Genomic DNA, 13,872 nt, shown 5'->3' on the forward strand with positions numbered 1-13,872 from the left:
TCCTGATTAAAAATTTTGTGGGCTGGCCGATGAATTGAGATTTGCCCAGTGAAGGAATCTAGAGCAAACTGCAGTGCTTCATTTTCCTGAAGCAGGTGTTCTAACATTGCCTTTGTAATCTGGCCCGATCTTAATCCAATTGGAATGTGAATGCATTCAAAATCACACCCTGCCAATTCCCTGATCCGAACTCTGGCTTTTCGGATCAGTTCAGCCACCAGTTCCTGTGGACGTGTCATTCTCTTGGACCTTTGATGGCTGAGAAAGACCCATTCTATGATTAGAAGTGGGTCCTCTCTGCCCTGGTCCTTTTTGATGTTATTTCTCCATTGGAAAATGACTCCATGGAGGTGTGGCAATTTCCCCATTATTATAAATTTGAAAGGCAGGTCTGGATCACACCTGTGAGCCTGCCGAGTGGACATGAGATGCTGTACCTTTTCCAGTGCCTCCTTCGCTTCCGGGGTTAGTTCCCTGGGAGAACTCAGCTCCTCTCCCCCTTTCAATAAATTGAAAAGAGGGGTTAGGTCCTCAGTTGTGAGGCCCAGCCAGGGTCTCACCCAATTCAATGCCCCACACAGCTGATGGACATCTGCAAGGGTCTGAATTTTGGCCTTGATTTCCAATTTTTGCGGCACAATGGTCCGCTTGCCAATTTCCAGCCCCAGGTACCTCCAAGGTGGCATCCTTTGAACTTTGTCTTCCTGCAGCTCGAACCCTGCAACAACCAATGCATTAATTGTCAGGTCAAGTGCGTGGGACAAGACATCATCGGTGGGAGCACACACAAGCACATCATCCATATAATGATGGATGATTGCTTTCTCTGCGGCTACGCGGACCGGACACAGCAAGGAAGCCACATACCACTGGCAGATGATAGGTGACACCTTCATCCCTTGGGGAAGAACCCTCCAATGGTAGCGTTTCCTCGGGGCCTCTCGGTTAACAGTGGGAACCGAGAATGCAAAACGTGGTGCATCGTCAGGGTGTAGGGGAATATGGAAGAAACAATCTTTTATATCTATAACAGCCAATTTCCAATTTTGTGGGAGCATGGTCGGGGTAGGCATCCCAGGTTGAAGAGAGCCCATGTCTTCTATCACGTTATTAATTTGTCTGAGATCTTGGAGGAGTCTCCACTTGTCCTTCCCCGGCTTCCGGATAACAAAAACCGGCGAATTCCAAGGGCTGGTGGTCTCTACAATGTGACCCTTAGCTAACTGCTCCTCCACGAGCTCTTCGAGCGCCTTCAATTTCTGTTTTGAAAGCGGCCACTGTTCAACCCACACTGGTGCATCTGTTTTCCAATTCAGCTTGTGGGTAGGGCACTCCTCAGGGACCGCCGCCCAAAAATCCTGTGGGGGGTCTGGGATGTCAATCGTGACTCCCCACTGGGCCATTAGGTCTCTCCCCAACAAGGGTTCCCTATAATCCAAAACAAAAGGGCGTAAACTGGCCAACTGCCCTTTTGGCCCCTTAATTTGCACCACACTCTTTGATTGTTTGGCCAATTGCATTCCCCCTATTCCTTGCACGTGTCCTGCCACGTTTTCCAAGGCCCAACGTGACGGCCAGTGCTTGGCTGGGATTACAGTCACGTCTGCGCCTGTGTCGAGCAGGCCTGTGATGTTAATGGCCTCATCACCCACCTGTAACTCACATCCCACCTGGGATTTAACTTCTGTGATGTTGTGCACGGGACAAGCTGTTGGTATGTTGTCCTCTTCCAGGTGTTCCCAGGTGGGTATGATCTGGGCAACTGTCTGCCCTTTAGGTAGGAATGTTGGTGGGTGAGTGCAGCGTAGCCAGAGAACGAACTTTCCAGGATTGTTATCAAATGTTCCTGGAAGAATTTCGATCTCTTTTGGGGTGTGTTTGCAGTCCCCCACAACGATGAGCTTACCTTTGACCCTTGGCCAGGTACCCTGCTCACTGTTGTCAACTGACACAAAATTCCAGTTGTCGTCTTTCAGGTGCAACCCTCCGTGAGCTGCAACCTGTAGGGGGTATATTTAGAATTGGTTGTCAAAATTGGTTGTGCCATGTCATGGTCCGTGTAAGTCATTTCCAGTGTGTTATGTTTGCTGCCACCCTGAATGGGGCATTGCAGCTTCTCCTTCTTTTTCCCTTGGCTCCCTTTCCCCTCCCCTCCTGCCCGGTCCACCCCATTTTTTTTCTCACGCAGGGCGGACCTGCGCTCTTTCACCAGTTTTTTTGTGAGGGTTTAAACCCTCTCCCTTTTTCCCCTTCCCCTTTTTTGTTTTTGAGGTCCTCTACTTCTTTCTTGAGGGGGCATTTGGAAACCCAATGCCCCAAATTCCCGCACAAAAAACACTTCTGGGAGCTTTGCGCAGAATGCTTCTTCCCGGTGTTCGGTGTTTTTCGGGAATCTTCAGTTTCCATGGCTGCAACTTGATGAGTTTTGGGTCGTAGACCTGTAGAGAAGCTCATACAAGGCACCTTTACGTGACATACCTGAAGCATGTCTGGTAAGGTTGGTTTGGGGTGTAGGGGTAAACTTAAAATTGCAGCACGACATAAATCATTTGCATTTGAAAACGCAATCTCCGATAAAATGTGTTCCCGAGCCATTTCATTTTTGACCTGAGCTTCAATAGCTCGGGACAGCCTTTCCACAAAATCTGTGAAAGACTCACTTTGGTCCTGCCTGATTTTCGAATAAGAAATCGCAGGACCTTGTGTTTGCATGCTGAAGAATGCAGTCAGGGCTGTCTCTCTCACTACGTGGAGGCACTGGACAGGAATGACCACTTGGTCAGTGGCTTCTGCCCACTGCCCCTCCCCAGCCAGGTGGTCGAGAGTGAGAGGGTTTCCCTGAGCATCAACCCTGGTGTTAACATGGTTGAGGAGCCCTGGTAAGGCCTCCTGGAGCAGCCTTTTCCAAGCTGTGACCCATAGGATGTACTCTGTTGGGTTCAGCAAGCAAGAAAACAGGTACTTTAAATCAGCAGGCACCACCTCCTCTGCAGAGAGATCTGCTCTGAGAAGCCCTCTGAAATATGGTCCATCACGGCCATATATCCTGTGAGCTTTGCAGATCTCTTTGATGGTGGCTCGGGGAAATGGGTGATACTCTGCTCTGTTGTTACCACCGCGGGCATTGCGGAAGGTAACAGGGGCAAGGGTGGGAATGGAGCAGGAGCTGGCAGCTGTCTCTGCTCCCGTTCCCTGCTCGGGCACTTCCGGGTTTGAGGGAGCTGGGACGCCTGTGCCCTGAGGCACTTGGTTGCCTGGCAACCGAGTCCCTGCAAGGGCCGCGGCTTGCCCGGGGGGTGACATCATCGAGGAGTGGGGGGGCGGGGGGGATCCCGGGGGAGCGGGGTCGAGCCCCGGCGGTCCGGGACCGGGACCGGGCTGCTCCGGGGCGGGCGGCGGCGCGGCGGCTGCGGGGGGGAAGGGGTGCCGCAGTGCGCACGCGCAGCCACAGGGGGTTGGGGGGGGCAGCGCGGCCGCGGCACGCGGGGCGGGGGCGGGGCCCTGCGGCTCGGGGCCGGCACCACGTGGGGCGGGGGCGGGGCCGCGCGGCGCGGGGCTGGGGTGGGCGGGGTCACGCGGCAGGCACCCGACGTCACAGGGGTAAGGCGGGGCGGGGAAGGGGGGCGGGGCCGCGCGCTGCGGGCACCACGTCACCGGGGTAGGGAGGGGTGGGCGGCGCTGAGGGGGCGGGGGAGTCCCCCGCCATGCAGTCTCCGCCATCTTGGGAACCCCGAGAGGACCACGCGGACCTGGACCCGATTAAAAGCGGGGAGGGAGGGTTATCCCGTGCAGCATGGCCAGTGCTGCCCGAGACCTCCCTCCTGGCTCCACCGGGCCAGCACCGGCGTGGAGGCTGGGGTGCCCCGGAGGCAGAGCGGGCGGGCGGGACCCCTGCCGCTCCATCGAGAACGCTTTCCCGGGGACATGGGGACCGGGGAAAAGAGGTGGGGGGAGGAGGGGGAGAACACGTTTCTCCGTTGGGCTCTTTCGGCATTCCCTTTTGAAATTGAATTGCCGAATTTAACTTCATTGCTACAGTAAAATACTTTGTAGCCTTTTTGTCCCCAGTTTGAATCAACCTAATTAATTCTTTTTCTACAGTGCCACAGAAATGTGGGCTGCAGAGGCTGTCCGGAGAGACTTGGGGAAAATGCACATGAACCCAGCGAACAAAACTTCTTAACTCGCCTTTTGAGATTTTCAATTTGGCCTCGTTAACTACTGACGCATAGTTATAATACAACCTTTTCTGAGCAATGGTGAGCTTTCCGCCCATGTATTCGATACTAAGTTGCTTTTGAACCCAAACCCAGATGAAAAGCACTCCCCCCGCGGACCCCGTTCGCTCAAAATCACAGGAGGTTTAACCCTTTAGCTGCGCAGCTATTTTTGGAGGATTTTTTCCTCCCCAATAGATCCCCCTCCCTCGGGGGAACCCTAAAACCAGTAAGTATGTCCCTTTGTGGGTATACTTACCTGTTCCTGTGCCTGGGGATTGCGTGGGTCTGGTTGTTCTGCTGCAAGAAGGACTCCGGTCGGGGCTCGAAGCTCCCCTTCTTTCCCCTGGAACTTGCCTTGTTTAAAAGTCAATTTCACAGGGGTGCGTGACGCCCAGAGACTGTTCTTCGGGCTAAATCAGCCCCAGTCCGTTCGCAGGGTCCGCCTCGTCTCCGGAAGGGCCCTGCGTGGGCGCTGGACGCTCTGTCACCGTGGAGCCGTGCTCCACGTGGTCCAAGCTGCTTCTGCCGGCGTGGTGTGTCCCACGTTGGCGCGCCAATTATGTCCGGTTGTGTCCCCGCTCCGGGTGGGAGCTAACCCCCAGCTAGCTCGGGTCAACACAGACACAAAGTTTCCAGTTCGTTTTGGCTTCTCGGCTTGGCAGCTGGACCCAAAGGTGACAGTCAACAGCAGCAGAAGAGAAAAGGCTGGCTCTCAGCTTAGCAGGTTAAAGGATGTTTATTAGCAGAGATCTCCAAGCTCCGAGGCGAGCGGCTCGGAGCTTCCAGGCTGAGAACCCCGCGGCTGAGAGATTTTTCTCCTCCCTCCCACCCCCTATAAGCGGGGGAGGGTCCCAGGGAGGATACAAAAAAGACCACAAATCAGGGGTTTCAGGGGGTAACAAGGTGTGCCCACCCCCAAGCTTCAGACCACTAAAATCCAGAGCCAAAGGAATTCCCCCCAGGCTACCTATCACCTGAAGCCCTCTGCCGGAGATTTCACAATCTGGGAGGGACCCCGGGAGTGATTGACAAGCTGCCCCAGAGAGGGGGGTTGGGGCAGAGGGGATGTTACATGTCATGCGAGGTATGGGATGATTGACACAAAACACCTTATTATACAGACAACACAAAAGGGATACAGAATTGGGGATACAGTGAAACGAACCATAACAAACTTCTTACAAAAATCTAATAAAACAGTTCTGCACTACCACAGGCAAGGAGAGAGGCTTCTGGCACAGTGAGCAATTGCTGCATCTCCTTCTGGGTTCGCTGGCATACACAGTGCCAGAGACAGACACAGAGAGGTAGCAGGAAAGTCTGGCCTCCCCTTGGACCTAGAAAAGGCAGGCTGAGGGGGTATGAACTGAAGTTCTTTTGCTGATAGTAAAATGTTTATTTAATGCAAATACTATTCTTGATAAAAAAAGAATATGGGATTCTCAGACATCAACTCCCTTGCTGTGTTGTTCTTCTATCCCTTAAGGAGCCCACTTCCCTGTAATCTATGAATTTTCTTCTTTCCACTCATTTACAATTGCTGAAGGTTAGTTATTCTGTGGGAAGAGTGCTGATAGAATGCATGAATACCCAGCTGTAAAAATGCCTGCAGTGGTCCAAGAATGCCTTCTCATCTATTTAAAGTCACTGACCAGACAGAAGAGGGTTGGAAAAAAATCTGAATTCATTCCATGTATTTTTTATTTAGTATTCTGGTGTTATTGATTCTGGTCAGTATGCTTCAACTGAATGTTTTCTAGACAGCACATAGATTTTTGTCAGGTTCAATTACAGTGAGAAGTGTATAGTTAAAATCCTTCATGGCTTGGTGGAAAGAATCATTGAATCATAGGTTGTCCTGAGTTTGAAGGGACCCACAAGGATTCTTGAAGTCCCACTCCTGGCCCTGCAGAATAACACTCCAAGAGTCACACCATGCACCTGAGAACATTGTCCAAACACTTCTTGAGCTCTGTCAGGCTGCTGCTGTGACCACTGCCCTGAGCAACCTGTTCCAGTGCCCAAACACCCTCTGGGTGAAGAACCTTTTCTTGCTCTCTGACCTAAACCTTGCCAGACTCAGCTAAATGCTTTTTTGTCAGATCCTGTCACCTGTCACTGGTTGCCACAGAGAAGAGATCAGTGCCTGTCCCTTTTCTTCCCCTGATGAGAAAATTGTAACTGCAGGGAGGTGTCTCCTCAGTCTCCTCTTCTCCAGGCTGAAGTGGCTAAATAACATCAGCCACTCCTCATATGGCTTTCCCTAAACATCCTCCACCATCATTGTAGATTTGTTTGACAGACTTTGCTGGCTGTGACAGGTATCTGCATTGTCCTGCAGGTTTTTCTCAATACCTGCAAGAATAATCTTTATAATAAATTTGCCCATAATTTTACCATTCAAGAAGGGCACTGCATAGCCAAGGACTACAGAAGCAAGGTGCTAACAGTCAATAAACCGCTATCCAAACTAAATTTGAAATAACCAAAATACTCTCCATTCAAGTATTTTGGGTTTATGATGTATATGTGCATCTGAGCATATCCCGTATGATGGAAGAACCACAGGTGTCTTCCTCAGCCAGACCTGTTGGATAAAAGAACTGGGAATGAACAGCAGAGAGTCCTTGGCTGAAACAACTGATGGACACTGGTACAACTTTGTGTCACAATGAAATAAGTCACAAGACCTGAACACTAAGGTATTTCACTGCCTCTGAAAGAGATTTAATAGAATCTTATCTGTTACTGTAAAAAAATTAATCTGATGTAATGCACAGCCACATAGGACAAAAGGGGTTTAAAATAGTCGCTTACTAATAATCCTGTGTGTAACACCCTTATTCTACCTTTTCCTTGAAAAATTGCTACTGACACTGTTTCTGAAGGATTGGAGTTTTTTATAGACCAGCATAGAAATTAATTTCCTCTATCTATATAGAGAAAAAAAAAAAAAAAGGTTTTCTTAAAATGTATTTTGGTATTTTAATATTTAAAATGCTTTAAAACATTTGCATAAAACTATGTTTTGGGCACTTGAATAACTTGTCTTGTAGCTATACTAATTCTGGTAACATTTTTTCAGACTCCTTCTCATTATAATAGACTGCCTGCTGAGTTCTCTGAAAAATACCCTAATGAAGATGTTCACACGAAATCTGGAGAGAAAAGTTCTTAACTTCCTGTATAGGAATGTAGTGTTATACCGTTAAACCCTTTACACTTTTTCCGTACAACTGAAGAAATTTATGAAGATGTTAATTTCATTGTTCACATAGCTAAGTGTGACTAGGTTCCTTCTCAACTACTTCCCACCAACAGTAGGATAGATAATACTTTTTACTGGAATAACGGACACACAATCTTTTCTTTAGGGCCTTTAACAGAACCTACAAACTGCATTATATGTACGGTTTCATATTTTCCTTTTGCCTTATGAAGGATGAAATACAATAACACGTTTTCCTTTCAGTCTTACTGCCAGCAATTTCTATCTAAAGTAACCCCGTTAAAGAGTCTGGAGTTACTCTAAGTTGTGTAAAAAATAAGATCAGAAGCTATGCTGCTCTTTACAGACTGTATGAACCAGAAATGAAGTTCCTGGATTGGTGGGAAAAAAAGATTCCTAGGGCCTGTGTTCATACTTCTTGAAAAGCTTTCCAAAGCAATTGATCTACTTAAAGGCTGGACAATAAGCCTTCCAACTAAGAATCACAGGATTTGATCGCCTGGAGTCCACAATAAAGATTTTTAAAGAAGTTCCATATAAAAAAATCAACCCATAGATCCTGCTGATGCAAGAATGATTTAAGAGGCTCAGAACGATCTTCTCGACCCATCATTATTACTGTTATAGCTTATGTGTTTTGCTGTTTTTCCCTACTGCCATTGCTCAAGGTTCTGCATTCTCCACAGACATCTTCCTTCACTTGAAGGTATGTGAGATTTTTATTGCTTCCTGTCATTCCTCCTTCTGAGCCAGTTTTCCCCCAATGACACAAGAAAGCAGAATAACAACCCACGTACTTCTATTGCCTTTGTTGCTTACTCCACAGTTTTCACTACTTTACTTCAAATGTTTCTTGTAAATCATTTCAGTTACCCCTTAAACCTATATCCCATTCTTTGCCTTTGCCAAGATAATCTAATCTACTGACAAACTGCTCTAGTTTAGAAAATGCCAATCTCTCCCAAGACTCTATTGCTCTTCCATCTCTTTTCCAGCCATTTCATATGCCTAATTAGAAAGACTTTCCTCCTAGTGGGAAAGTGCAAAGTTTCATCACCAAATACTTATGAATGTCCTGCTTTAGTGAGCTGATATGAAAAGTATGTGTGATGAAAACTAGCAGTGCATAGAAAGAGTTAAGAATTTGCTGCACTTCTTTTTCACTTTATTTCTGAATATCTTCTGAAGTCCATGCTCTGTTGTGTGGAAAACATGAAGAACTGGAAAGCTGAAAGAAATGAGAAGTAGTCACTGAATTTTTGTCTTTCACAACTGTGCAGAGAAGAGAGAGATGTCAGAGCCCTGAGCACATGGGGCCCTCCAGGAGTTTCAGGGCAGACCTAAATGATGGTGTGGGAGTCCCATTTTGTGAAAAGTGCTCTTCAAGAAAATTCCGCTGGTAAGGTCTCAGCAGGAGCTGTCCATCTTCACTTAGGAACTGCTTTTAAGCAGTGGCTCTCCCTCCAGATCCTACTAGAGCTACATTCCAACCTTGATGCAGTTATGCCATTCTTAGCCACTTATGTTGTTGATTTGGGTTGTACAGGTGACCTGCAGATGTGCCATGGTGGCCTGACCTGGCACACACTGTGGACTTGCTCTGGTTTTGGGCTTGCCCCAGCAGCCCCAATCTCTGCTAGCTTTACTGAGCACTGGGAGGTGGGAAGTGAGGCCAGTGCATCTGCTTTTACTCCTGCTCCCATGTTCCATTTCCCCTACAAAGCAGCCTGCTCCTATGGCTCCTTGTCAGTAGGAATAAGTTGAAAAGTTAATGCCCTCCACAGATTAAAAAAAATAAAAATCTGCATGTTCTGGACATATTTGAATGTAAAATATCAAATGCAACATTTTCTTTAATAAAAACCTAAAACCAGAATTGCAATTGTACTGTGTGGTACACAATAACATGCAGTACTCCAGGTAGCTAGCATGAAAAACTCCAGCTCCTTGCTGTGTGTGGCCACTTGTCTTCTAGACTGCAGCAAAATGTCAGTCTCTTCTAAATGTTTTTTGATGCAATCCTACAGCTCTGTAGGATTTCTGCTTGTTCTGAGGAAAACTAATTATGTGCACATTATAAAAGCAAATAGGCAGTAATAGAATAAGATAAAAGTAAACATGCAGAGTTAAATAAATTTATCAGTTTCTCAATTTGATAATATATGGGATCCTAATGCCACAAAAAGCTGATATTAATATGCTGCTAGAGCTGTCTATTAAGTTCAGAAGTTAAAAACAATGGGGGTTTTTTGTGTTTTTTTTTTTTTTTTTTGTTTGTTTGGTTTGGTTTGGTTTGTTTTTTAATATTTTATGATAGTTGGTGTGAGTGGGTGGATGGAGAAAGAATTTTGTTTTCTGTGAACTGCCCATGTTAAGTGTGTTTATCCCAGTTCCAAATGCATAAATAACTTTATAGACTTGGTACTGATAAGACTAAGACTCTGTTTGCATGAATTTTGAGTATTATTAAAATATTGTAAAGATACAGAATTCACTTCTTTGAAATGAGGGAATGTGTGATTGAACCTATTCATGATTAGATCCTGAAGTGTGCACTGGCAATGTATGGGTAAGAGAGCTAATGTTTTGAGCACACATGTAATTAAAGCAACAGGAGGTCTGCAGAATATAAATAGGTAATGACCTTACTGTTTGAAAGCCAGCTATGGTTTGTCTGTGTCAGTGGAGAGAGACAGGCCAGGAATGGATATCTTGAGCCATGGAGTCTGGTTCTGTAACATTACAACAGCACATATAAAAGAAACTTGTTACTAATCTTATGAGGATAGAGTGTAAAAGAAATGATGCTTTTAATGAACCTTATTACTATCTCTGTATGTAAAATTACCTCAACTCTCAACAAGAAGATATGGCATCATGGTGCATATCGCTTGGCATGATGTCTTGGTTTGAAAAGACAGGTGTCTGCTAAGGGGAGGCAGGCCTCTCTAGGAAATGAGGAATTCAAATCCTTCCCTCTGTGTTATTATAATTTGGAAGATTAAAAAAAAAAAACTTTTCAGTCAGAGCTATGGGGAAAAGGAATAACAGTCCTTTACTAGTAAATATAGCAGGACAGACAAAAAAACCCAACAGCAATTATAATAATAGTAGAACAGAACCAAGAACGCCGAGGGCAAACAGTGGAAGCTCCGGTGCTGATGGCTGGAAGCCGGGCGTGGTGGATTGTCCTCGGCAGGCAGGGGGTGTCCTCGGCAGGCAAAGTTGGCAGTGCCAGAGAAGCCGCAGCGGCTGGACCCAAGCTGACTCAAAATCCAGCAGGACAGTGAAGAAACTCTGAATTCGTGGGCGCTCTAACAGATAGTAGAATTCCTAGGACCAGACTCCTCCATTAACCGTGGACTCCAGCAGCCAGCAGTCCCCGATCTGTGCTCCCCGGAAAACCAGAGACTCCTGACCCCCACCCTCAGCTCTCTCTCCGGGAGCTTTTCTCCCTCCCCCAAACTAAGTGATCACCTTCTTTTTGTCCAGGTTAAGCACTCAGCATTTAGTCTCCTAGCAACTTGGGGGGGGGAAAATTCTACAGGAAACTTAACCCTCAACATTATCCACCCCGAATTTTTTCCCACACCAACATATTATATTGAATTTAAACCTTTAAATAATATACATATATATACATGTGAATATAAATACAGACACAGTCACAGTGTTCACCGAAAAACAAGGTCCCCTTGAGGTACGCAGCGGGTCTCTCCATCCTTTTGCATCACCCACCATGTGCAGCTAGGTCCCTGAGCAAAAACAACCCCAGGAGCAAGATTGTCTTTGCTGGAGACAGAATTAATCTAAACAGTTATTCCCAGCATTCCTCTCATGTGTACTACCGGAACTTTATTTCCATCTCTTGTTCCCAGGGGCTCAGATTGGCAGGGCCTGCTCGGTTGGTACAACCTTGAGTGTTCACTAACCAGGTGGCTTTTGCTAAATTATTCTCTCAGTTCTTGAAAGTCCCCTCACTCAGTGCCTTCAAAGTGGTTTTAAGCAGGCCATTGCATCGTTCAACCTTCCCGGCTGCTGGCACATGATAAGGAATATGGTACACCCACTCAATGCCATGTTCTCTAGCCCAGGTGTTTATGAGGCTGTTCTTGAAATGAGTTCTGTTATCAGACTCAATCCTCTCAGGGGTACCATGTCTCCACAGGATTTGCTTTTCAAGGCCCAGGATGGTGTTCCGGGCAGTAGCATGGGGCACAGGGTAGGTCTCCAGCCATCCAGTGGTGGCTTCCACCATGGTCAGCACATAGCGCTTGCCTTGGCGGGTTTGGGGAAGGGTGATGTAGTCAACCTGCCAGGCTTCCCCATACTTATACTTGGACCATCGCCCGCCATACCACAGCAGCTTCACCCACTTGGCCTGCTTGATGGCAGCACACGTCTCACCTGAGAAATACTGTCTATGGTTAGATCCACCCCTCGGTCTCGTGCCTACTTATAGGTGGCATTTCTACCCTGGTGACCTGAGGCATCATGGGCCCATCGAGCTAGGAACAACTCTCCCTTGTGTTGCCAATCTAAGTCTATCTTGGACACCTCTATCTTTGCAGCTTGATCTACCTGCTCGTTGTTTTGGTGCTCCTCATTAGCCCGACTCTTGGGGACATGGGCATCTACATGACAGACTTTGACAGGTAGCTTCTCTACCCAAGTGGCAATGTCCTTCCACTCATCTGCAGCCCAGATTGGCTTTCCCCTACGCTGCCATTTGGCCTTTTTCCACTTGTCCAGCCAACCCCACAGAGCATTGGCCACCATCCACGAATAAGTGTAGAGGTAGAGCTTTGGCTACTTCTCTCCTTCATCAATGTCCAGGGCCAGTTGAACAGCTTTGAGTTCAGCAAGTTGGCTTGACCCACCTTCTCCTTCAGTGGCTTGTGCAACCTGTCGTGTGGGACTCCATACAGCTGCTTTCCACTTCCGGTTCATCCCTACGACGCGGCAGGAACCGTCAGTGAAAACAGCATAGCGTGTTTCTTCTGCTGGCAGTTGGTTGTATGGTGGACCCTCTTCGGCACATGTCACTTGTTCCTGCTCTTCTTCATCTGTGAGACCAAAGTTCTCACCTTCCGGCCAGTTTGTAATTATCTCCAAAATCCCAGGGCGATTTGGGTTTCCAATGCGGGCACGCTGAGTGATGAGGGCAATCCATTTGCTCTACGTGGCGTCGGTGGCATGATGGGTGGAGGGAACTTTTCTTTTAAACATCCACCTCAGCACCAGTAGTCAGGGTGCCAGCAGGAGTTGTGCTTCTGTGCCAATCACCTCTGAGGCAGCTTGAACTCCTTCATAGGCGGCCAAGATTTCCTTCTCTGTTGGAGTGTAGTTGGCTTCAGACCCTCTGTAGCTTCGGCTCCAGAATCCCAGTGGTCGGCCTCGAGTCTCCCCAGGCACCTTCTGCCAAAGGCTCCAGGACAGGCCATTGTTCCCGGCTGCTGAGTAGAGCACGTTCTTCACATCTGGTCCCGTCCTCACAGGGCTAAGGGCTACTGCATGAGCGATCTCCTGCTTGATCTGGGCAAAGGCTTGTTGCTGTTCAGGGCCCCAGTGGAAATCGTTTTTCTTGTGGGTGACCAGGTAGAGAGGGCTCACAATCTGGCTGTACTCAGGAATGTGCATCTTCCAGAATCCTATAGCACCCAGGAAAGCTTGTGTCTCCTTTTTGCTGGTTGGTGGGGACATTGCAGTGATCTTATTGATGACCTCAGTGGGAATCTGCCGCCGTCCATCTTGCCACTTTACTCCCAGGAACTGGATCTCTCGGGCAGGTCCCTTGACCTTGCTCTGCTTGATGGCAAAACCAGCTTTCAGGAGAATTTGGATGATCTTCTCTCCTTTCTCAAACACTTCCATTGCCGTGTTCCCCCACACAATGATGTCATCGATATACTGTAGGTGTTCCGGAGCCTCACCCTTTTCCAGTGCAGCCTGGATCAGTCCATGGCAGATGGTGGGGCTGTGTTTCCACCCCTGGGGCAGTCGGTTCCAGGTGTACTGCACGCCCCTCCAGGTGAAAGCAAACTGAGGCCTGCATTCTGCAGCCAGAGGAATGGAGAAAAATGCATTAGCAATGTCAATTGTGGCGTACCATTTTGCTGCCTTGGACTCCAGCTCGTACTGGAGTTCCAGCATGTCCGGCACAGCAGCGCTCAATGGTGGAGTCACTTCGTTCAAGGCACGATAGTCCACAGTCAATCTCCATTCTCCGTCAGACTTGCACACAGGCCAGATGGGGCTGTTGAAGGGTGAGTGGGTTTTGCTGACCACCCCTTGGATCTCCAGCTCACGAATCATCTTGTGGATGGGGATCACGGCATCTCGATTTGTCCGATACTGTCAGCGGTGCACTGCCGAGGTGGCAACTGGAACTCGTTGCTCTTCTACCTTTAGAAGTCCTACTGC

This window comes from Hirundo rustica, chromosome 2 (assembly GCF_015227805.2).
Source record: "Hirundo rustica isolate bHirRus1 chromosome 2, bHirRus1.pri.v3, whole genome shotgun sequence".
Classification (NCBI taxonomy): Eukaryota; Metazoa; Chordata; class Aves; order Passeriformes; family Hirundinidae; genus Hirundo; species Hirundo rustica.